Source organism: Manacus vitellinus, unplaced genomic scaffold (genome assembly GCF_001715985.3).
Source record: "Manacus vitellinus isolate BGI_N305 unplaced genomic scaffold, ASM171598v3 scaffold_14_pilon, whole genome shotgun sequence".
Taxonomy (NCBI): Eukaryota; Metazoa; Chordata; class Aves; order Passeriformes; family Pipridae; genus Manacus; species Manacus vitellinus.
In genome coordinates this window covers 10,141,325-10,165,094 of record NW_021939063.1, presented here as the reverse complement: position 1 = coordinate 10,165,094, position 23,770 = coordinate 10,141,325, and the positions used below count along the sequence as shown (strand labels likewise).

Genomic DNA, 23,770 nt, shown 5'->3' with positions numbered 1-23,770 from the left:
ATTTTGATTTTGGTACCTCTTTTACATTTAATAGTACAGATTTTCCTTTATGTAGAACATTATTCATGAAGATGCACGTTTTCTAACCATGAGGTTGGATTAGTATCTGCAGATTTGGGATCAGTCCAATGTTCTATCCTCTCTGGCAAAATCTTTAATTCCATCCTAGTTGAAGCAAATCCAAATATGTATATTTAAAAAAAATAAAAGAGAAAAAGAATAAAAAAAAGGCAAAATCTAACCACAACCAGACAACTCTCCACAAACCTTGAGTCTCCCGTCCATCTGAATTTCTCCATCTAAAATTGGAGAACTCTCAGGCAGAGATTTTTCAGGTATGCAATAACCACACCAGCTTCTTGAGCCCATCACTTTGACATGTCCACCAGTTTTCCATTTCATAATGGCACAAGAGAAGGCAGACCTGACCTTGGTGCACTCTGTGCACTCTTGTAAGCACAGCATGCCAGTAAAAGACAGGAAGAAAGAGAAAACCATTTGCAATTCAGTAGGGATCTGCAGCCCTTTTGAAAGTGCACTACAGTGACAAACAAGTGATGGTCTCATGCAAATCATTACAGGCTCAAACAGGAATTTCTCAGTGCTGATGGTGTGCTCCAGTGCTCACCAAGCTTCATTCTAACAAAGTATGACTTCATTTTCATCTACTGGCCTGCACTGCCAGGCTGTGGGGCTTTGCCCTCATATTTGAGGGAAAGAGAAGCCCTGATGTTGACTTCAGTGGTTGCCTTTCATGCTGAAACATTTTCAGCTTAATCTCTTTTATTGGCAACAACCAAAGTCAGATGCTTAAACCTCATATGGAGACTGAATAATTGCAAAAAGGGGTTGTACCCAACTGTCTCGTGTACTCACATGTGCCCGAGTGGTGAAAAGTCAGAGACCCCAAATGTCTTTCTCCTCTCTCCCTTGTCTACTAATCTTGAATAACTTGATCCTTCTTAACTGTGTGGATGGTGGTGTGTCCTTTCATCCACTTCATTGACTGGTTTCTCTTAGTTAATGCACAGTATTCCTCTTGGTAATACACAGTATTAGCTGGTTTCCCTTTCACTCGAGATTTATCTTTTGTGTTTTCCCAAGGCAGGTATGAAGGCTGGCTGCTCCCAGGTGCTGCTGCTACTGCTAAGCTTCCACTTTACATTCCCCAAATTCCAGCCCGGTGTGTCTAGGCAGATATCTCTTGGCTATTTAAATTGAAAAACAGTAACAGGGAAATGCACTGAGGTCAAAGAGAAAGTCAAACAACTCTAAGCTTTAGGCCTAGAGTAAATTGTACCAGGTGAGAGAGATTCTGTGGGCAGGAAAGCTACAGGAACTGGTCTTTTGATGCCAGAGACACATGATGCCAGGCTGAGTAGGGATATAGGGTGAAAACAGGAGAAACAGGTAGTTGAAAAATTTTCAATTTTAATTCTAGGGAAATTCCAAAGCAGGACTAGCTGTAGCACATTCAAACTGCAAATGTTCTGACAGTTTTAGCATTTCAGTGGTGTTTTCATGATCTCTTCAAACCACTTCACTGTTGCTTTTTTACCCTCCCACTGCCCTTTTACCAGTAAGCAAAGTCAACAAAGTAGAGTTAGAAATCTGAATATTAAAATGTTCACTAACCAGAGTCTCAATGGCCACTATGAGAAAGACAAACTGACGTGCAGAAAAACAGCTGTGAGAGTTCAGCCAACTGCAGGCGTGTGTGCAGCAATGAGGATGCACAATGTGGGGCACGAAATCATGTCACTGCATAAGGAGTGATCTGGGCATGGTAACTGTAATATGTGAATGACTGTGACATGCACGCAGAGGAAACAATGATTTTCCAGACTCTGCAGAGAAGCAAAACCCTCCCTTCTACCAGGCACAGCTGAACTTGGCAACCAAGTGCTTGATGCCATACCAGGTCAGTTGGAATATAATTGTCTCTAACCAGAACAGTCAAAAGTTAGAGTTTGCTATCTGCTGGCTGAGTGACACCCAGAAATTCTTTCCAGACTTACAAACAAGCAAAGAGACAAGTTTGAACCTGAACTGCAGGGTAATCACACCACTCAGGAGTCTAAACAAGCATGGCACCGGCTGGAAAATTATTCTTGAGGCGTCACTTTTGACTGATCCAGACGAGAAGTTTCCAAAGTCAGGGTTGCAACCCCGAGGAGCATTGATGGAAGAGAGGTCACGAGCCTGGAAATGAGGCTGTGAGCCGACAAGCTTGGGAACTGCTGGCGTGGGCAGATGAATGGTCATGTCAAGGGGGTCCCCTTGGAATACCCTTTTTCCCTTCTCCTGCCTCGGAAACTGTAACTAGTGAGTTTTAAAGCTGACAAGACGAGCCTGTTTATAGCACACTGCTGTATTTTTAAAAGTAGATCTCTGGAAATGGGCCCAAGAAGATTAGGGAGATGGGAGCAAGGAAAGCTCTGGAGAGAAGGATGTGGGACAAGGAGAAGGGGAGGAGAGGCAGGTCTGTGGGAAACAGGATCTGCCAAGCAAAAATAAGATTCATCAGGTTCAGTGGGAAGAGAATGGAGGCTTTCTAAAGTTGTAGTGAAGTTTTATAGTCTAGCTTGGAAGGTCAAATTCTCATCCCTGAAGATTTTTGAGGGACATGCTCGTGCTCCTCGACTGTGAGAGGACCCTGGTGCTGAACTGGATACCTTGGTGTGGAAGCTAAACCAGGTTTTGGCAGAATTAATGTGTGGCTAGAGTAAGGTCTGTATAGCTAACATATACACACAGAATAAGGTAATTTTCTTGAGGTAATTGAGTCTCCAAATGTCCTCCTTTAGTCTCCTTGTATTTCAAAAGCTACCAAAGCTAGACCCTGAATTTACGTGTGTTAAGAGTCAATCACTGTTATTTGGAACTTGGGTGGTTTACTTTATAATACTCATACTATGGAAGGAAGTGGAACAGACCAGCAAATTCACATTGCTTACATTACTAATTTTGTGTCTTGTCATTATTAAGAAAAACGTTTTAAGTGTTAGTAATGTCATTTTTTGTAAGATCAAACTAGCTTCAATATAAGAGGAGCATCAGCACCATGAAATGGATACCTTGAACAATCCCAGGGCACAGAGGAGACAAGAATAGATTTTTGGCAAGTAGGAGGGAGTATAGGAATAGCACAAGTTCAATTCAGGGATGGGAAAGGGGCCTGAAGTGGATAAGCCAGCACAGACCATCGTTGAAAAGCAAACATTAGGTCTGTGTGGTGCAATACTTAGCTGTGGCTACGTGCTAGGTACAACGTAGAGGTAAAGTCAATACCACTGTGTGATGTTTATTTAATAGTGTTGTGTGGAGAGGTATTCACTGACAGGGAGGTTTTTGGAACCAGCTGCAGCTTCTGGGTTTCCTGGGTGCTGTCTCTTAGGCTCAAAGATGGAAGGGCTGGTCCTGTTCAGGGCTGAACAAGGTGCTGTGAGCCCATGCTGGCCACAAGGCAGAACCAAGTTGCCTGTCTACCCCAACTATTATTGCATGGAGTGAAATATTGACCCTGAGCCGTATATGCTGGGGAGGGAGGAGGTCAGGAGATGGTGTGAGTGAGACCCTGAGAGCAAGGTCTGCCACTGGCGAGGCAGACCCAGGGACTTCTGCACAAGAGAACTCTCTGCTGACAATTGTTTCTAGCAAGATAAAGACTTTGTGAACGTTTTTATGACTAAATGAATTTATGCTGAACATGTACAATATCAAATAGCAGCTAATTGTTCAAGCAAGTGATGCCTCATCTTAAGGTCTCTGTCTCAAGGGCCCTGGGAGCTTTGCTCTTGAAGGTACCTAATTTAGCAGGATGGTCCAGACTGAATTTGTAGGTAAGACTCAGTTAAGGCTTTTACATTGCATATCTCTTAAGTGCCAGCCACAGAGGTTGTTCTCAGACATGCTTCAGATGTGACCAGATTGGTGTGGAACAAGTCCATATATCCCGTTCTGGCGATCCAGCATTGCCCATTCTCCACAAGTTTCTTTTCAGAGTTTAAATCAAACCTTTGGTTTGTTTGAGAAATTTGGGGGTTTATTTTCATAATTACCTTTAGTTTTGGAGCTGCCCTTAAGGCAGTTTGGAATCTATTGAAACATGCTGAGCTCTAAATCAAAGGTTTTTGTATTTCATGTCAAATGCACAGAAATCAAGTGTGAGGTTTCTACTCCAGTCATGTGGAAGTTTGTTTAATTTCCAAAGCATACTGTGTTTTCTTTTAAGAAACTGTAGGTTATGTTTAATGCTGAGCTCAGAATCTATAATTCCAGGCAGGCTGTTTTTTCAAGTCAAAGCATGTGACTTCAGTTTCCAAAACATTTGCCCCCAAATATTTTTTTCCAGTCTGCAAAATAACCCATGGGAAAAAAAAAATTTAAATCCCATCATGATGCTCAGAATTGTCATGGTTTTCACATGTGACTAGTGACCATGCAAGGCAAAGAAAGGGTCTAGGGGCATGTTACAGGATCTTCATGGCCAGTTTGTGTTATGGCTCAAGGGATTGGTGCCTTTAGTACAGTGATATTATAGCCCTGTGGCTGACCCAGTCCATCTCCAACATACTTCTGTTAGGTTTGTTTGGGTCTCTTTCCTTGATAATACCTGTAACCATCTTTTTGCAAGGAAGTTTTTCTCGAGGACTGGCAGGAATTTTTGATTCTCACTTGCAGTCTGACTATTCCCATTCTTAATTCTTCCTGTTACTGCTGATCATAGAGCTCATCTCTGTGATGGCACCCTTAAAATAGACTGTTACCAGGTTCATAAGTCAGTTGTTGGTACATAATGTAAGGGCTCATTACTGCCTCCTAATAGAGCTCCTAGATACCAAGGAGAACTCTTCCTGGACCAAATAAAACCCCAAACATAACTGTTTTCGGCATATTAGAAATCTGTAGGTCTTCAGAATAAGTACTTTATCCAAATTGTAATGCTCTATGTTGAAAGCCAGGCATGATAAAAATGCCAGATTAAAAAAAAAAACCAACCCACACGAAAACAAATAAACAAATAATAGGCTCTTCTTGCCACAGGCTATTACAGAGCAGAGCTGTAGAAACAGATCAATTCACTTAATGAAGTGCCTTTGGATTATAAGTTTTCTGTTTGTAGACAGCGGAGTCTCTTTGTATTTCAGTATTAACAGGGTTTCTCCTAAGGAGCTATGGCCTTTAATCTCATTATGTATGGATTTGTGTATGTGAGTGTGACACACAAATTTGTTACCAAGATACTATGTGAAGCAAACATCCTTGGGCCTTTCAAGTTGGCAAGTTGATGCTGATTTCTGAGTCATCCCAGCCTAAAGTATTATTTTGTATTTTTGCAACATTTTAGACTTTGGAGGGAACATCAGCTATCTTATCTGGCTGATGCTATCAGGTACTTTCAATTAGTTTCCTAATATCTATCCTAGTGACAGCCAGACATGCACATAAGCCTGGGTACAAATGGCACTGAAAATAAACGGGATTCAGTTTATCAGAAAGATGGATCAGCTCAGTTAACTACAGCAACTTATCTAGAGCAGGATAAGGACTTGACAAGTTCTTTCAAGCTTGATGTAGTTTGCGTCATCTCATTTGTTGCTTTCCTCATCTCCCTTCTCCTTTCTTCTTCCTTGGATATTGCCATCTTTCCTTGGTTTATGCAAACACATACTGCTACTTAAAGAGTTTTCTGCTGTGGCTGGTTCAGTGAACTGGGCAGATTTGTGGCAGATCTGGGCATGGGCAGTGTTCTCTACACAGAGACCATTTGTGAAATGGTCTGGCTGGGCTCTAATGTGTGCTGGGGTTTCTAGTGCATTGTTATTCCCTTGATTCTAATTTATATAATAGTGACTACTAATTAACAACCTGTTAGCTAGTTCTGAGAGCAGCCTTTAGTAATAGGGGATTGATAAATGACAGGGGAGTCACTTCCAGACCTCCATTCCTTCTAAGAATCCTTTAACAATGCACAATATCTCTAGGTGCTGCATAATATCTATTTCTGAATTCCAGCTGCAGCTGAGGCTTTCTTTTTTTGTCCTTCTGGAATTGCTGAGATGGTTTTCATTTTTTAGGGGGAGTATGTTCAAAGAAGAAATACCAAAATTTGTTGAATAAAATTATATTTAAAGTATTTCTACCCATTCTGAAATACGATTTCTCAAGCTCTTGCAGAATGTCTGTAGCTTAGCCAGCTGCAATATTAATGGCACTTTACTGAAAAAGTGCCAGAGCCCTATAACTTCCATATAATAAATGAATTCTAGATACCACTCTCAGCACAAATAATTAGCAGGATTTATACTGTGTTCTCCTCACAAAGAATGAGTCACTTCTCCCACACTCAAAACATCCAGAAATTCTTAGAGAAAATGCAGCTGAGTGCACTTAATTATTATCATTTCATTTAGCTATTTTTTGGTTTTGACAACAATGTCATAATAAATAATGAAATTTAGGACATTTCATACCTTCATGCCAGAAAGGTGTCCTAGTAAAGGAAGGACATGGCTGAATATTGCAGTTGTAAATTAGCATAAGTTAAGAAAATTGTTTCCGTGGACACAAATTTTTTGTAGAGCCAAATTTTGCTGAGAAGTACCTTGTTTTTAGTTTCCAGCAATCAGAAAGTGAAACTCTTGCACATGTTTACAAGCAGAGGAGCTGACCTTCAGGAACTCACATGATTTCCAGTAACATCCCATATATAGATATTGAGATAATGAAAGCAATGAAAAAACTTGCCATTGCAAGTCTCCTGAAGCTGACATGTATTATCTCTGTGTAGCCATGCTCTCATATGTATGGCATAAGGCTCCCTTCACCTTGTTCCAAGAATTTATATCACTAGATATTTCAGAGAAGTCACAGTCCCAAACTGAATGTGTGGTGGCTGATACAGGGAGTATTTGGAAGCTCACAGTGACTGGATCCAGTAGAATGACAAGTACAACCTCTTGTATATCTGACTGTTAATAATGAAGTTAATAGGCAAATATGGGGTAAATAACAGTGTAACAGAGGGAACAACTTTACTAGAATCAGAAAAGTAGAATCTAGGAAAGGAAGGGTCTGCTGTAAGCTAAGAATTCTTAGATGTACATTTTCTACCAACTCTTCACCTCATGTTATTCCCAAATGCCTACAAACCTTGCTTCTTCCATATAGAGGAGACAGTATAGCTAAGAAGAGATATCCTGAAATAATGTGATACGTGTTTATGTTGTTGGATAAATAATGCAAAAATGTGCTGGCTCTTGTTGTTAATCTAGCCTACATGGGCTGAGATCCTTGAGATCCTTGTTCAGTTCCAGTGAAATAGTCCAGTTCTTCTGGTCTGAGATGTTCCTGATGCCTCATACTTTTTCTAGTTATCTCTGAGTTGGATTCTGTGTCCTGAGCTGTGTGTGCTCATTCTCTCTGGGTACCTATGAATGCTCTGTGGAGGAGTTCGTGCAGCTCAGTTTGATTTATCTCTTTTGCTGACACCCTTGACTATGGATAAAGGAGAGTTTGGAAACTATGAATAGAATCATTATTTCAAATGTGGTCCAAAAGTTTGTGTTTTCACAACCATGTATTTTCAGAGGAGAGAGCTGAGCTAAGTCGCAATAAAAGCAATTGTGGGATTTTTGGAAGGAGTAGATGGCACAGGAAAAGCAATGTGTTGCAAGTGGGTAGATCCAGCCCATGGGTACCATATGTTTTGAAATCCTTGCGGTCTGGATAGTGACCAGACAGATTTTTCAGCCTGAGGCTCCCAGCTCCACCCCACTGAGCAAGGAGTTCTTGCTGCTATGGAGGCCAAAAAGTGTCAGAGCGCCCTGGAGCCTCTCTGTTGCTTATCAATATAAATACAAATAGAACACCTTTGCAACAGAATGCCTTTGCAAAGAGAATTGGAGGTCACTGCTACCCATACCCTGCTTTTCTGCAGGCTGCTGCTTTGATACACTTTTGTATCATCAAACTTCACCAAAACCCATATTTGATGTGCAGATTTTCTCCAGACAAACCGTGGGCTGATGAGCTCTTCAGAGCAGGGAGTCTGGCCTGTGCAGATGTGTTAGCATTGACTACTGGATGCAAAATGAGATCTGAAATACAGGGGTCTGGAAGGCAGACACTTTGTGTTATGTGGCCTTTCTGTTCTTAAGATATTAGTATGGTTGAATTCCTTCTTTCATAATACACCCCTGCGATGACTACCAAATCCACTCCTACAGAGACGGTCTGCAGCCAGTTATCCAGATAATGAAGAAGGTCAGGGGGAGGGAGGGGGAAGATTACCCACAGCTAATGGAAAACATGTGCCAGTGAGACAGTGACTAGTCAGTGTGTTCATCCCCTAACATGCAGGAAGTGCATCTCCTTATAGCCAGGAGTAACCTTAGGCACCAGGAAACTGAAGGCAAGTGAGAGTCTGTCCTGGCTGTGACACAGCCAAAGCTGTAGAGGAAAGACAGAATGGGTCACTCCATGCCCCAGGTAGTTTATCTATGGATAATTGAACACTATGTCTGGGGTGTGATTTGACTGTTTTCCTTGTTAAAGTATCCATTGCCAGTCTGATATAATCAAAAATCTTGCCACTTACACTGATGCCCTTCCCTATTCTAATTAATAACTAGACTTGGAAGGGACCTTAAAATAGGCCGAACTGTATAATGTAATATAAAATGTAGAGGTTTTACATAAAATACAAGGGTAATATTGCCAAGGAGGTGGAGAGACTATACAAAACTCTGCAGAGTGCATGGCAGTGCAGCTCATAGTCATCTTTTGAAGATTACTTGACATCAATAGAAAAGGCTTATCATCCTATGAGTAGAGACATTCCTCTGCTGTGACATAATCTCACTTTTTATCTTCCGTCTCCTTTATTGTTTCTGGAGAAAAGAGAGAGAAAGATAAAATACCTTCTGGTGACCCCTACATCTCCAGACTCTTTAATGCCTTGCATCTTTCATGACAGGTAACTTTCTAATGAGTGTTGCTGGAGGAGTTTCACAGATCTCTTTAAAATGATTTGTTGGCTTTAGGACTTAAATCTGCAAGAGGGAATCCCTCACCACAGGGAAGATACGGACTTTTCAACTGGCACTTAGCATTGCCCTTAGGATCAGCCCCTTCCTGCTTCATCTGGCACTGGTGGTGTCACTGGAAGTTTTACCCTTGATTTCAAACCTCATTAGGCCTGAGGACCGTGGTCCTTTCCTTCATCCCTTTGGGCTGTTAAGATGACTATGACCTTAAGTAAGAGTGTGCAGAGACTGTGATGGAGGGTGGGCTTCATGCCACACTTTGCCCTGAAGTGCTGACAGTCTAAGTTTAGATTTGGTGCAACGAGCGGAAATAATAAGCAAAATTTGGGAATAGGCACAGTGAAGGTCACGGCAGAGAAATCAAGGGTTGCTCTGATTTGGTAGGTGAATGTCCTGATGGCTGCACTGATTAAATAGTGAGTCACCAGCTGGAGGCTGGAAGGAAGAAGCGAGGCATTAGAAGGATGTGGCTGTGGGGAGAGCTGGAGAGCAAAGATTAGGACAGTTCATTCACAGAGAATAGCTAGTCCACTCGTTTAATTGTTTTAGACATTTAAAACACCCTGCATTAATCACTGACAAGGATGCCCAAGACAACAATGTTGTAACAATTATCTTCTTGAGCATTTTATTGGTTTGATTTTATTTATTCTAGACAAAATAGCTTATTTGTGGTGTTTCATCTTTAGTCTGAATGTCTCTAATTTGGACAACCATTTAATTTGGAAATTTTCCAGGAAATGCCAGTGAGACTCTCAGATTGAAGTCATGACTTATAACCAAACGTCTCTCTCGCTCCATGTTGCTGACCGCAGCTTTGGTTATGAATTGTGAAAGAATGTTAAAATCCAGTGTATTTTGTTCTGTGGGCTCTGTTTATTTTTATTTTTAACATTTTGATTGGACAATGAAAAATGTCAGTGATGCCAGTTGCAAGTCTTTAGGTACAAGTTTGCCTTTCAGCCATTGCGTGGGAGTGATTATTTGCTTTTAAAAACTGACAGCCGTGGATTTTAGTTCCTTTTTCTTCATAATCTCTGGGAAAGTATGGCTTTACATAAAAGCCTGCTGTATGAAAGGTAAAACCAGGGCCAAGTTGGGATGACGACATCTTTTTCATGTGTTGCTAACTTCTTCAGAGAGCAGTAGCAACAAAAGCTGAGCAGAGATTGGAAGCAGAAGTTTTGCTTCTGTTTCCCTTGAATTCCTTTCATCAGTCCAGTGACTACATGTGTCCTGATGACACATTTCTGGGTCACATGTGCCAGAAAGATGGGCTATATGGAGACACACGGCATGGAAACTATTCTAGCTTGAGACTAGTTAACGTGTACAGGTTTCACACGTGGTGTAAATTTGTGTATTCCTCACATGGACTTTATTAATAGCATAAGACTGAGACAGGGAGAGACAGTTACATTGCTCCTTATGTAAGTAAAGCAACAGAAATATAATCTTTCTTGTTCCTTATTGTATTAAAACTGTAAATAGCGTAATAGAATCATAGGATCCAATCCCTGGATTGGAAGGAACTTTAAAGATCATCCAGTTCCACGCTCCTGCCATGGGCAGGAATATCTTCCACTAGACCAGGTTGCTTTAAGCCCCATCCAACCTGGCCTTGAACACTTCCAGGGATGGGGCAGCCACAGCTTCTCTGGGCAGCCTGTGCCAGGGCCTCACCACCTTCACAGTAAAGAATTTCTTCCTAATACCTGATCTAAATCTACTCTCTTTCAGTTTATCACCCTATAAGGCAGCTTAGACAGGCATGTGAGCCCTTTAGGAAATGCAGAGCAGCACGACTCAGAGCACAGATTCTCCAAGCCCAGCTGTGTGGCCACAGGAGGGGAGTGAAGGCACGAGGGCACAGCACTCAGAACTGGAGAAAGAACAGGAGGCCCAGATGAGTATTTAAAAAGCCAGTCTCATGTGTGACCAAACGATGCTTGTTTTGTTTTTGGTCCAGTGGCAACTTTGTAACAGAACAGTTAGATAGTTTTCTTCCTTGGCTCTGCCATCAAAGGAATTCAGCTGCCTTTCCCAGTCAACTTTCTCCCATTCAATGGGATCTAGACTTCTCTCTGCAGGATATTACTCTGGTTAGGAGGTCAGAGGGAAAAAGCTGGAACTGTAGGTTGTCTATATTTGGATTCTTCTCAGGTTCATCAGTCACTTCCACTGCAACTCCCTCAGTTAGTACTAGTAGCAAGCTGTTGTCCTAGAACATGGCTCCAAACCATCTTAGGAAGAAGAGTTGTCTTCCATTCAACACCTTTTATTTGAGTGGGACATCCAGATAATCTGTTCCTAAACACAGGCAAGGAAAGGAATACCAGTGAACTGGTAGAGCAGACAACTAGGACTCTGGATCAGGATTTCTCCCCCCAACTCTGTACCTGACATGCATTTTGACCTTGGTAACTTTCTTTTTTTCAAGCCTTAGTTTAGACAGCTTTAAAACAGATACACCAAAATGTTTCCTGTGAGGATACTTTAAAAATTATAGGGTTTGGAGGTGAAAGATGCTAAGTGCATTATTAATTGGGCTGCATTTTTACAGGTTCGCTCTCAGAAGAAAATACATATCTTATGTAAAATTCAAAACATTCCTCTGTGTCCTTAGGTTCAAAAGATGGAAATAAATTAGAAAAATGGTATTTAAGTGCTAAGCAGGATACAGCAATAGGACTATTGCATTTCCATTTGCACTGCAAGCAAAGAATTCATCATAAATGTGCTAGGCCAGTGTGGTTTTCTATCATGTTTATGAGGATGATCTACCCCTGTACAATCAAAGTTAACCACATTAGTGGCTAAGGATGTTTACTGAGCTGTAAGGAAAAAATCAGTTTTAAATTCTAATGATTTCTTTTCATCTGTGTCTCAATTGAACACTCCACATTAAATTCTTGAAATTTTTATGCTGATACTTGTAATGGGTCAGAAATGTCAGGGTATCCTTGAAGTGGAGCACTCTTCTCCAAGGCACTTTGCATAGCTTAATTAGCACAGTTATTTCTCTCCCTGTGCCTTCTCTAAGGGCTTTCATTATGTCAGATGCTTCTAGTTATTAGAAATCAGAGCCAGAATTCAGCTGATGAGCTACTGATCACTCAAGCTAAATGTAATTTAATGCAACAGTTATATGAGCAGTTTGCAAAGCCCCTCTGGGGACTGTATGTGCAGGGATGCTCCAGGATGCACATAACTATAGGTTCTGTGGAGAGCAGCACAAGACACATGTTAAAGGACCTGGTGTGGCTGAAGGCCATTACTATGGCACTTTCTTTTATTCTACTGTAGCAAGAAATCAAGCAGAGAAACTTTAAAACTGTCAAAAATTAGATATTTCTTTTGTTGGTGTGTAGTGGTTTTGGGGGTTTTTTCCCAACAGGCAGTGAGGGACATCTTCAAGTAGCTTTCTTGTCTCGAACCCCCAGCCTCAGCTGTGTAATTGCTATTGTTGGGCAGTGTGGCAAATGGTTCTCATTTCAAGACCTGGAGCCAGATCATGTCTGAGAGTCACTGACTGAATGTATTTCTGTCCATAGTAACTGATTAAGCAGAACTAGTTCTGATTCTGGCTAGTGAGGTGTCATTGATAAATAAGTCCTCTATGAAAAGTGAGACTTTGACCCTGAGATATCAGAAATCATTCCAATTAGACTGAACACACATAATTCACATAGTTCAGTGTGTGGTGAGGTCTCTTGCCAACCCTTTTCTATCATAGCCGTTATGTGAATGACAGCCACAGGAGTGCATGTCCTACCGGGACTTTCCACCTGGCCTTTATTCAGTGTCAGTCTGATAACGGGATGAAAAGTGGACTTGAGGAATGCAGTTCAAAGGACTTGCACTATTGAACCTGTGTACTAAGCCCGGCTATATAGTCCATAGTAATGACTTGTGAAGATATTGTAAAGTGCGGAGAGCTCACGCAGGGCCATGAAACATAAGATAAATGGCTCACAGGTGGAAGTGTGGGGAGGAGGAGCCAGGCAAGGGGCACTTAGGGAGTGGAAGGCAGCCAAAGGATGCCGTAGGAAACAACAGTCATGGCAATACTGTTCTGACAACAGCTTTCCTCCTCCGTCTCCTTGTAGTGGTCTTGCTAAGTTACAGTTCTTAATTTGGTTATCTCTGCTCCTGAAAAGACTGGATACATTTTTAGAGACATGATGCCAAAATTACCCCCAAATTCTGAAGCACTAAAAGAGTAAGGAATAATTCACGTAAAAAATCTATCCAGATTGCTGGATTTTATCCTATGAGAAAAGATAGAAACTATAGATAGTACGAGAGTGCTGATGCAATGTAACATACACTGAAATTTGTCCAGGTTTATTGCCATATTTAATGCAGACACTGAAATACAGAGGCTCTCTGTAGAACAGTCTCATGTATTAAGTGCTGTTAGTCAGTATATGTTACCCTGCATGGTAACAATGCAGTAAAACACGGTTGCTGGCAGACATCCTATTCAAAAAAATGCCTACCTTCTTCAAAAAAACTTGTTTCTTATCTGTGGTGCTGTAGACTAACCCTTTTTGTTACGGCAAACTAACAGCCACATTTATTAATTCAGACTCAAAGACACTTGACCACCTCTGTGCCTGTATTGTCTGCTCATAGCAGCTTTCACTTTATCAGATCCCACTATAGATGCTGCAGGACCCCCAGAGGTTACAGTGGTTTTAAATGCTCAGCTTTTGATTGAGAAGATCAGTGCAGGTAAATGAACAGTGTGTGCAGAGTGGCAGCCAACAAGGCTGGGGAGTACTGCAGTATCTCAGGAAGGAGCAGCCAGCTCTGGGATTCAGCACAGTGGGTGGAAGAGTCTCTTTGTTCCTATAATGCTTCTTCGGACTTCAGATATTGTGATTTGTAAGGATATTCCTACTGTAGCAGGAAGGCTGATCAAGGAAAAACAATTACAGATTATGTACTTTTTTTCTTTTCCTTTTAGGGACAAAAAGCTGCCCAAAAAGCTGCTGAGCACATCTTTCTTAATCCATCCAGTTGTCCATATTTCACACATGCTCCTCTTTAACTGCTTATAGCAATATGCAACAGTTCATGGCTTGTCTGAATTTGGGGATTTCAGAGGTTTTCTGGCTCTAATGAAGGAGAGGGGCATTGTACGGACTTTTCATAAGGTTGAAGTCCATGCAGAAAAAGCAGGGAACAACTTGTCCCATCGCCTTTATTTTATATATTGACAAACTGAGGTTTAGGCAAGGCAAGTGTTTTGACCTAGTTTACCCAGAGAGCAATAAGGAAGTAACCTAGAAAATACCCAGAAAATTACCCAGGGAGTTCTCCAATAAGGCAGTAAAATCCAAACATGAGCTTTATCCTATGAGCTGTCAGCAGTGCCCTCCACCTCTGCTGGCTTTGCACAGAGCTGGCTTTGTCACTTACTGCTTTTCAGAAAGAACAGTTTCAAAATGTCCCTCTTGGTGAGTCTAAGCAGAGGAAAGGTAATTGGTCATGTCCTGTGTGTGCTTCAGATGGGCTCTGGGTGCTGTCTCACGCAGCACATGACGTGACATGCTGAGTGGGTGAAGGGCGGGTGTGGCTGCTGCCAGGGGTGCCTGGGCTTGTTGGGAGGATTGTTGCCATTCCTACCCACTTGTCTCTCTGTGGTCCTTCTGAAAAAAACACAAACTGTTAGTAATGGTTGTGTGATGTAATTCATTTAGGGGGAAAACTCCCTAGTAAAGTTTATGGTCCTATTTTCTCTGAGACAAGGCTAAGGGAGGAGATGAGCAGCTGAGCTGAGAATGCACTGGGACAGCATCATCCATTCTGCAGTTGAAGCTTCAACCAAATCCTCCACTGCAGGGTCCTGGGACTAATCTATCTGCAAGAACATAGACCCTGTAGCAGCCTGCAGTGCCCTGGGCTGCCTGTGCACAGGCTGCAGGTTGGCATGGCAACACCAGCTTCCAGCGGGTGTAGGAGCATCCCTGAATCACAGCTCTACCTGCCATCCCATTGCACCTCCCAAGTGCTGGAGGGGAGTGTTATGGGAGTCAGTGAAAGGCTTTCCCTCCCAAAAATAAATACTGAGAATAGGGAATACTTATCTGCCAGGGCCTGCTATTGAAAAACGGATCTTGGTTCACATAAGCAGGAAAAAGACATTGAGGCTTATTTGTATTTCTGCCCCTGAGCACAAAGGGGCTGGAAAGCAGGCGGATCCCACCGATTGTGTGCTCCTCCTGTTTGAAGATGTAATCGGCATCCACATACAGTGCCACAGCCTTTCCTCATCTCTGGAGGTTGGGTTGGGGCTGGGAATGATGTGTAGGGATAGACCACCTCCAGTGGAAAGGTGAAGACCTTCAGCACTGGGGCAGGGGAGGGCTGATCCTTGACGCAGTCTCTCCCCATCTTCTGACGTGTAGCACATGCTGCAAGGAGCAGCTTTCATGGGGGATGGAAGAAAATGCAGGGTCATGCTGTTCACTCAATCCTGACTTACCAACCAGAAAAAAAGCCTCTGCATAAACAGTACAAATGAAACGGATGTTTCACTCTGCTGCTGATAAGTTTATCAGCAAAGCCAATGTGCACTGTGGACCCTGAGGAAAATACAAATAAAATGTGTTAAAGAAAGAGAAGTGGAGGGTCCTCAGCTAACCTCCAGCTTGTTGGATAAGGTTACCCCTGGGTGTCAGTGTTCTTGCTTTGGCACATGTTAGTCATTGCTCAGCCAACGTGACACCAAGTTGGGGCACTGTCATTTGTAACCACAAGGTCCAACCTCTCCTGGGCTCCAGCTGTTGTAAGTGCTATCGAGTTGAATGAAACAGGCCTTATGCAGAAGTGCTACAGAAGATGGAAGCATAGCAAGGGCAGGCAAGGAACATGGTTGATGCTGGAAGGCCCTGCCGGACCTTGGGTGGGAGGTGCGGCAGTGGCCTTTCCAGCTGGTGTTGCCTGTGAATAGACCATTGTCCTCTGCAAGGAAGCAGAGAAAACTATCTTTTCTGCTTCCTTGCCTGTGGCACTGAGCCAGTATTGCCTCACTGAGGGCTCAGCAACAGCTCGGAGGTCTCACAGCTCCAAAATGCCTCGCCTGCATTGCCTCAAATGCCTGCTCTGGTGTCCTGTTACACATGGACCATTTTGGCTGACTGGATTTTGTTCCCTGCAGTTGAGTGGCTGGCAAGGAGATGTGTTTCACAGAGCTTATAATAGAAATCTTGCTTTGACCTCCACGACCGAGAGATTAACACCATTCCGGAGTGATATAGTGCGTGTTTTTTAAGGGTCCAAAGGCAATTCCTGTTTACAGAGAAGGTCTGGAAGAGCCTCATAGCATTCAGGCTAGGGTAGCTGCTGGGCAATTCCTTCCCCATCACTACTTTTTCAGGTGGATTTATGCCCTGCTGAGGGAGAACTGAAACACCCTGTGCATGGCTGAGCCAGCTGTGCAAAATCTCTCTGCCTGTCTCTGAGAGAAGAGAATGAGGAGATTCTTGCACCTACCCCCTATCCTTTGTCATTAAAGGAAACCACATTGGAGCTTCGGTGTGGTGATTCTTTCTGCTTTAGGATTTTCAAAGTTTTTTTAGAAATTATTTTGATGAGGTCCAGAAGAAGCTTGCCAGTCCTTATGAAAACTTTGACAGTAAAGATCCATTTGCAATAGCCTTGGACTTCAGTTACTGAGCTCTCAGATACAATCCTAAATGCTTTGATCCATAGAGGTCCAAATTGCTAATCCTAATCATAGGCTCATCCCCAGCAACTTAACCTCTAATGGGCACTGAGAGCTGGACCTGTGGTTCTGCTCCCATCGTGCCCACTTTTCCAGTAAATATGAAAGGCTGAAAGCACTCTGAACAGGAAAAGTATCCATCTGCTAATAGCATCAGCCCTTGTGTTTTTAGTTACAATACCAGAAACCAGAGTGTACAAGACCTACTTTCTGGGTAAATGTATTCCCATGTCTGTGAGGAGCTTGATGCAAGTCAACCATCTGAGCCTTGGTGGGCCAGTGGGGAGTCAGAAGTGGCATGAGCCTGGAGTTCTCTGTCCCATGTATTCCCTGGCACTGTCCTAAAGAGAAAACACAGAAAGGTCATACACCTAATGGAGTATATTCTTCATTTCACTGATGGTTGGATTTGCCTGATTCTGCTGTATTGTTACTTAACTTCTTAAATTGCAAAACATATCTTCTGAAGTTTGTCAGTTTTTGCATGAGACTGAGCTCAAAACATTTGAGTTTCTCCAAATTGAGGCACCTAATCTGAGTTACAGGTCTTTAGTCAAAAAGGAGTTATGCACTGGTGCATTGTCAGGGTCCAGAATTTAAGGTCCTTTTTGGAAAAAGTAGCCTTTAATAAGCTTTCACGTTTTCTTATATGATTGTAGACTGACACTATGACCTATGGATGCTCCTCTAGGTGGGACATATTTAGCTTGTTATTAACTCTGACCTCATGGAAGGACAGTCATGTTCGTACACTGGCAGGGAACAGCTAAGACTAGAGTCAGAGGCAAGGATTTTAGTTGGTTTTGGAAACTTTAAATTCAGATTTCTAGGTACCACCAGCACTGAAATGAAAAGATATATATGAACGTAGAAATCCACTATCTAGGATATTAGCAGCCTCCTTGAAGGGAAGTGCAAGGCACACTCAGTACATACAAAACTGTATTATTTATTCCAAAAAGATCATGCTGCGAGGTGATGACGTGCCTTCCTCCCCCTGTCTACTTCTCATTTTCTGTCTGTATCAAGGCTCTTTGACTTGGAAATTATTTTACTTCTCCTCTGCAAACCATGACTCCCTTCTCTCCTATGCTCTCCTTTTGCTCAAAGCTTCTGGTGTATTTTAGCCAGTTGACTTCAACCCTCCCATGGAATGATGGATAGGGTTAAAAATTAGGAGACTAAGAATTACAGGGTAAAATGCAGCTGCTGCTCCCCTCTCTGAGGGTCAGGCAAACCTCCCCCCTTTCTCATGACACCTCTCCAACCAACACACACAACCAGTGACTGTGCAAATCCCTGCTGCCTTTTTTGGCACCAGCCATAGCCCGGTACAGCTGGTGTCTGCTGGGCTGGGATTTTCCGAGGGCTCCTGCGGCGGAGCAGGTTGCAGACTGATTGAGACATGTTTGGTGGCTCAGCCAGGTTTGCCACAAGGGGGGGCGAAGAACAGAAACCGACTGTGGAAATTTACTGAAGACCTCATGACTTCTTACTAAATCTGAAATTTCCCAGTACAACAAGAATAGTTGTTTCTAAACTGCCTGTGAGGCCTTTCATCATTTACCTGACTATTACATGGTCAGTGGTATTTTTTTTGTCAGTGATAGCAGTCCTTCATTTTCCAAGGGGGTGAAAGATAAGGAATTCATTAGCCAAGACACCAGTATCTAGTGCAAAGAACTTCCCTAGAGATGGTGAGTTTAAAATATATATAAATATATATATATATACATATTCAACAAACTAACACATAGTGTGCCAGCTCTTGTAAAATATGTGTACATTAGGAGTATGAGTGGGAGCAAATAAGGTTGTGAGGAATCTTTCTGCAGCTTCTGTTTTCAAACAGTGATTTGCAAAGAAGTCGTTTTCTTGTCTTTTTTATTTTAAAGGTTAATATGTGTGAAGCTCTTTAAATCATTTGAAGTGGATCAGGGTTATGACTAAGAGATAAGGAGGGATTTGTCTGTCTGACAAACTTCCCCTCTGTTTATAGGGAAGGTTGGTATGTTCAGAAGTGGTAAAATACTGCTGAGTGCAAAATGCAGGGCGTAGTGTAAACTGGAGTTCTGCCAGTTCATGGGCTGAGCAAAACCTGTTTAAATGCAAGATTTTTCAAGGCCCAGTGCTGTGTCCCACACAAGAAAAGCCTCCAGTGATGTCTCTAAGTAAAGCATTCAGTTTCCAACCCACAAGAGATCAATGTAATGTCTACTATAAAGCCAATAGGAATTTTGCTGTTAAGACAATTAATGTTCTTAGTCATCTTTATACTGGACCATATCTTCTACCCATCAGAATTAATGCAGTCTATTTAAAAAGTTGAGGGAGGGAAAGAGGAATAAGACATGAGAAGCCAGAGAAAAATGCCCTGAGTCCGTGTTTGTGCCTCTAGGTAGGGCACAAAGTGAATCTGTAATAATGTAACTTCTGAGCAAGCCATGGCTAGAAGTAAAAACTGCAATGATGATCAGAGATGACCAGTGCAGTCAACTTAAACACCATCAGGCAATGGCCTTAGAGCCTGCAAGGCTCATTTAGTACACAGTGAAAAACCCTGATAGTGCCAGCAGTGCTGTGCAGGCTGGTTTTGCCTCAATATTTTAGATAAGGCTCTGTAAAGACAAGGGACTGGCTTAAGTGCAGCTGAAGTCATGTGGATGGAGATCTGTCTACTTAGCATGGCTGGTAGGGCTGGGGATGAAGGGGCAAGGTAAGAAGCTGCATATGTTCCATACGTTGTTCCCTATAGTGGGGTCCAGTTTCTACATTTTTGCTGGGACTCCAGTGTGTTGAAATACTAATTCAAATACTAACAGAACTGTAGCAATTTAGGGCAGGAATAAGATATTTGCAGGTGGATAATTAGCTAACTAGATAATGATGATCTCCTGTTATACACAGCCAAAACCTTGGTTTGCTACAACATTTAATGCAAGACACAATGTTCTCAGATTAGACATATTGAAAATTCTCGGCATCTGTCCAGGGAGGAGGTAAGGAAGATAATCCCAAAGACTCCAAGAAAATTTATAAAACACTTGAGATCAGAAAATGAAGCCCACGGAATAAAGCAGATGCATTAAAGGCAGCAGGATTGCAGACTGCACGTGACGTAAAATGAATGCAGTTCATCTCGCCGAATTGTTCATGCTCAGACCATATATGTTCAGTTCTTGACAAAGTAATCTCTTCACAAAGCTACATAATGCAGCGGAGTCAGCTGAGAACGAGTTATAAACAAAGAAGCTATTCAGCCGTCAAAGCAATTTTCAGCTATATTAAAATGGAATAGGATGGAGAGGGGTTCTGCCGAGCCCTGTGCTGTCCCGGGAAGCGGGTGGCACCACATGTGTGTCAATCGTGTGGCGGGATGGAGCGCACACGGCGGCCGCCCCCACGAGCACGTGCACGCACACGTGCGCGGGATCATCGCCCGTCGCCGTCCCCAGCTCACCCTGCAAACTGCAAAGTGCTCACCTAAACTGCATTTTCTGTCTGCGCTCGGGGATGTCACCAAGTTCTGTCCATTCCGATGACGTGTTTTGTTTCTGTGGAAACCGATGTACTTTGGAGAGGGGAAAAGCGGGAGAAACAGAAACATGAGGTGGAACAAGAGAAGTGTGCGGTGTGAACAGATCATTTGGGTGGTTGGGCTGTTAGGAAAGTGACTTAAGCCTGAAGGCAGTGAGCTGCCTTATTTGATTGTGGGTATGTCACTCCAGAATAGTTCCAATCCATTCAAATGCATGTCAATTAAATAAATGTACTGTTCTATTTCTTCATATACACTCCCCCCCATCAGATAGGTTGTGTCTGGATTGGAGAGGCCAGGCTTCCAGTGTGCCTTCTGCTGACATGTGACTTTTGCTGTTTGCTGGGTCTCTGGTGTCATTAGCAGGTGTTTCCTATCTTCATCTCCAAACTTGGGAAGGAGGCAGGGCCTGGGAAACTACCAATTTCAACTAAGGTTCAATGAAATACCTGCCAGGTCTCCCATAAAAAAAAGCCGTGTATGATCTGTACCTCCCAAGGGGTAGGCAGGGCAGGGAGAGGCATGCTGGAGCTATTCTATGATTTTTTTGTGCCTTGAACCAGCCAACTTGCCATTGAATCATTTAATAACTAATTAAAAGTCCGGGATAAAACATGCTGTCTACAGCTTTCTGGCAAACATCCCACTGACTTCAGCAGAGCCAAGATTTTACCCTTTCCTTGACTGCAGAGCTTGTTTGTTGTCACATCTTTTACTTTAGCTGTTCTGCGTGGGTTATGCTAGATTTTTTTCTCTTAGATATGTGTTTTCTTTTCCTTTTGTCAAATATTCTCACTTCAGCTCCAGGACATAGGGTCAACATGATGGACCCCAAGTGGTAGTTCATGACCAGGCTAGCTGTGTTTTGCCCTTGTCCTTTCCTGCTGTGATCTAGGAGACGACAAGGAGTAGATGAGAGGGTAGTAGGATTTTCAGCAGGTAAAGGTCACCTCAAGCATCACTGTTCAGGCATGAACTGGACTTGCATGTCTTTGTTGCCAGAGCTGAGTGGTGCTTACAGAGGTCCCTCTGACCAGCTGGAAAAAGGACAGACAACTGCAGCCTAGAGCATCAGCTCTTTCACCACCCAGGGCTGAATGCCAGGAGGAGAAACAGAATCCTATATGTGTATATCCTATATGTGTAAATGCTGCTGGTAACAGAAAGATGTTCCCATTCTGTCTGTGCATATTCTTTGGTATGTATTTCTCTGTCTTCCCCTTTTGTACTTACCAGTTGTACCCTCTGTAATTTTGTTTTCACAGTCCATCTTAGAAGAGACTTTTGCCATTTTTGTCTGGAACTGAATAACTCCAAGATGCACTCCCACTGCCTGCTTGAAGGTAGGAATGTGCCAACAGATCCTGCTTCCCAGGGACTTTTGGCAGAACATGCTCAAATTTCTGCTGTGTTCTTCATGAGAAGCTACTCTTGGTCACATATGGCCCATGTATGAGGGACCTGAGCCAACAAAAATTGCTAGGACCTACTGCATTCTTCAAAGCTTAGGGCACCAGAGTATGACTTGACAGCAAATATCCTAATCCCTTACCAACACATTGGGTGGCAAAACCCACAGCAGTTGCCTGTGGTGTTGGTATGATTCAGGCCCATTCTGTTTAATTTATTTGTTCACCTAAAGCCACGATACCTAACAGTACTACTATTTAAGAGTTGGTTTATTGAAAAATTATAAGAATAAAAAGATAATATGTGAAGGGAGATATGATTTTGTTGAATGGCTCTAATCGTGATTGTTTTCCTAGGCTTTAAACTTTGAATTTTACGAGTTATATGTTAAATGCTTCATTTCTTTGTGTCCAGTCAGAGAGAAACGATCTATAAAAAATGTGCTTTGTGGGTGATGTAGAATTCTTCTCCTCTGGGGAATCCATCAGTGAGAATTTTTGCTATATATTTATGAGATCCCTTGCAGATCTTCAGCCTAGGCTCTCTCAGATGTTCATTCTCTTGGCCTTTTTATTGCTAACATTTATTCTTCTTTTAATGGTGAGCTCTCAAAACAATGTGGAGGGCTCAGTTCAAACTCCAGGCAAATCTTACATCACTCTTGGCTTGCAACTGGGCTCCACACAGAACCCAGCAAGATTTCATTCAGACTTCTCTATAGTGTTGGTTACAGTTCTTTAGATGGGTACAGGGAAAATTACTTTTAGCTTTAATGTTCTGTATTAGTCTGTGTTTTGTTTGTTCCAGAGTTGTTCACTGATACTGTGTCATTCTGTAAGGCAACAGTGAAGTACATGAGAGAATGACAGGGAATCTCTCGTGCTACTGCTGATTCATTGCATGTACTTCTGAGGAGTGATGAAATAATTTGATCACATCAAAACTGCTCATTTCTAGATAGCAGCTTATATCTAAATACTGCATGTTATGTGACAAGTTTGAAGGTCAGAAAGTAATGTTAAGGGTGATGTCTGTGCTCAAAAAAAGTAATCTTCTGCAAACCAATTAGCTTCATGTGTGAGTGTGGACAATATGCATGACTGTAAACTCAGGAATAGGCTGTTATTCAGTACAAGAATGAATGAGAAAGGTTAAAAAAACTTTTTTTTTTTTAAGAAACATCAGTGAAATCCAAGTGTATTGTTTATCATCTCGTTGTACCAAAACAAAATTTGTGATGTACTTTGACTTGGAATTTTCCAGTCATTGATGTGGTGCTGGTTTTCATCTTTTCTTGTCTTGCTGTTTCCTGACTTCCCTTTCCAGGCTTTGAAATTTTTATCCTAATTTTCCTCTTTTGCTTTTAATGAAATAACAGCATTAGTGTTTTGTTCTCAGAGTCTTCTCCCACACTAGAGAATTTAAAATTCCCAGGTGAGAGTCAGCAGGACATTATGATAGTCAGTTTAATTTCCTTAGAAATGTTATAGCTGAAGTATTTATAATAATAAGACTTTGTCTCTGAAACCACTGAATGCCAAGACTCTGAAAGAGGTAACCAAACTAGCAAGTTCTGGAAATACTTCCTAGATAGAAATGCAGGAGGAAGAAGAGGAGCAGGAGAGCACAGCAATGTAATCATATAACCGAGCGTGTAACTTTCAGTAAAAGAATTTCCCTGTCAAGTTTAGTGTTTTTTCCTTTTGACAAGTTGCTTGTGTAGAAACTGAAGTTTTTCAGTCCCTGCGCTGTTCCACATTTTAAGCTTTTGGTTTTCTTGATGTGGTTATTTTTTTGACATCACTTAGTGGTGATGAGTCGGTGTTCACGTGGCACGATTGGTCATCTCAGTCGTGCTTAATGACTTTAAGCCTTGCAAACTGCATTCGACTCAGAAAAATATCATTTGGTTGTTGGAAGGAGTGGCTACCACATTGCTCAGGGAAATATACTCCTAATCAAGAGGTTTTGCCATGGTAGGAGTCAACAAGACTCAAACGGTGCATGATAGTCCTGCTCGTTTGCTTTCTAGGCTGA

General features: G+C 42.2%; 1 long non-coding RNA gene across 1 annotated transcript; it reads right to left on the bottom strand.

The window, feature by feature from the left end:
- Positions 1–14,615: 14,615 nt before the first annotated feature.
- Positions 14,616–17,137, bottom strand: LOC108638885. Its single transcript, XR_001920123.2, has 3 exons — positions 16,993–17,137; positions 15,544–15,643; positions 14,616–14,707 (listed from the first exon to the last, which is right to left on the bottom strand). It is a non-coding gene; the product is annotated as an uncharacterized LOC108638885 (long non-coding RNA).
- Between the last annotated feature and the right edge of the window lie 6,633 nt (positions 17,138–23,770).